This window comes from Hipposideros armiger, unplaced genomic scaffold (genome assembly GCF_001890085.2).
Source record: "Hipposideros armiger isolate ML-2016 unplaced genomic scaffold, ASM189008v1 scaffold_1140, whole genome shotgun sequence".
Lineage (NCBI taxonomy): Eukaryota > Metazoa > Chordata > Mammalia > Chiroptera > Hipposideridae > Hipposideros > Hipposideros armiger.
The window spans coordinates 139,643-141,552 of record NW_017732490.1 but is presented as its reverse complement, the minus strand read 5'-3'; the positions used below and the strand labels follow the sequence as shown (position 1 = coordinate 141,552).

At 38.9% G+C, this 1,910-nt stretch overlaps 1 pseudogene; it reads right to left on the bottom strand.

Annotated features, from left to right (window-relative positions):
• Positions 1 to 779: 779 nt before the first annotated feature.
• On the bottom strand, positions 780 to 1,262 carry LOC109376508 (mitochondrial peptide methionine sulfoxide reductase pseudogene; annotated as a pseudogene).
• Between the last annotated feature and the right edge of the window lie 648 nt (positions 1,263 to 1,910).

Sequence of the window (1,910 nt, the reverse complement as noted above, 5' to 3'; positions counted from 1 at the left end):
ATAACTATTCAACAATGGAACAATAATTAACATATTATGGTGTATTCAGAGACGATAGGATAATAAATCCCACTGGTAGTTTGTGAGAATTCTCATTTTGCACCATCTTTTCAATAGTACAATGATCTCTTTAAAATTATTGTAGCAAAGAAAAAGGATTAGTTTTGTTTTGTTTTATTAGACTGTAGACTTTTATTAGAACAAGCATGTCTCATAGCTGTAAGCAATGTGTTAGAATTCATCCAGCTAGCTCACATTTTCTCTGCCACAGGGGGCCCGGGTGGGGGCAGGGAGAGCGGGAGGGAGAGCCCCTGACACATGCATAGGATCAGTAGAGCAAAGTATTTCAGTGAGTGATTCATTGAGACTATCACTGTTTGCAAATTTTAAGGTGCTGGAGGGTGAAGGTCATGTGAGGTGGGACAGGGCTCAGATAAAGATTTCCAGCATGCTCCATCCTGCCCGGCAACGCTGCTTCCCTCCCTAGCTTCCATGGCGGGTACCCAGGCACAAGAAGGGTGAACAGAGCATATTCAGACTCCAAACGATCCAAAAATTCCACAGCTCTCATCATGCCACAGCTTATTAGAAGATAAATTACATGTTTATCAATTTGCCATAGCACTTCACGTAAATTATACCTCAAAAAAAACAGATTTTTACCAATGCCTTTGTGCTTTATGCACTTCAAAAAGCCATTGAATAGAGTCACAAAAGAATTGCCCAACTTGTTGAAAATATTTTGCCATGACCTGAAGGGCCCACCATGTGGGAAGAAATTACTTTTTAAAACCCATTGGACAGGAACACTCCAGTGCCCCCGAGACCACAGTACCCGTCGGGGTTCTTGCTCAGGTACTGCTGGTGGTAATCCTTCCTGTGGTAGAAAGTTTGTCCCTCCTGGATGTCGGTTGTGATCTGGCCATAGCCATGCTCTGAAAGGACATTCTGATAGTCTTCTTTGGACCTCAGGGCGGCCTCCATGTGTGCGGTGGAGGTCAGATAGATGGCTGAGCCGTGGTCATTGCCTTGGTGTATTCCTGGGGTAGGGTTATGATTCTCCCAGAAGGCCCTGAGCAGTTTCTCAAAGCTGATGCGTTCTGGCTAGTACACCACTCAAACTACTCTGCATGGCCAGTTTTTCCTGAGCAGACTTCTTGGTAAGTAGGATTAGAAGTGTAGCCTTCTGCATAACCAACTTGAGTTGAATATACTCCTTTCAGGGTCCAGAATTTCCTCTTAGCTCCCCAGAAACAGTCCATTCCCACTACAAAGATTTACTCCTTCTGGCCAGGCAAACGAGGTTAGTTTTTATTTACATTTCTTTACTAATAAATCTAAACACCTTATAAACATGTTGTTTAGCCATTAGTAATTCTTATGAGTTGTCTGTTTTTATCCTTTGGCCTTTTTATCTGATGGACATTCATATTTTATTAATTTTTAAGAGCTCTTTATAAGTTGGGCAGGAAAAACAAAGTATAGAAATCTTTGTGTCTATTACACTCCCAACTTGTTTTATGAGTCAGTTCATTTGAAATTAAAATTTTTATTTCTTGAAATGCTTCAACTTCTGATAGTGTTCAGGCTAAAATATAACTTTTCAAATAAGACAAGATCAAAATAGTAAAAGCCAACTTAGACTTGTAGCATGGAAATAAAAATTCATGTAGTTTTAAGGTAATTAACTGTGCTTGTCTGCAAAAGTAAAAACAAATCTTTTAAAAATAAATTTTAAAAATTTAGATAGTATTACATTGAGATGACAGTCATGAAGTTTTTGTTATTATTAAATGAAATCATTATTTTTTCGTAAAGATCATTTACATGTGCTTTACCACCTTGGGTTTAGATGCCCTTTCTATTTAGTTCTTTAAAAAAAAAAATTGAGGGCTGGCAGAGTGGCGCAT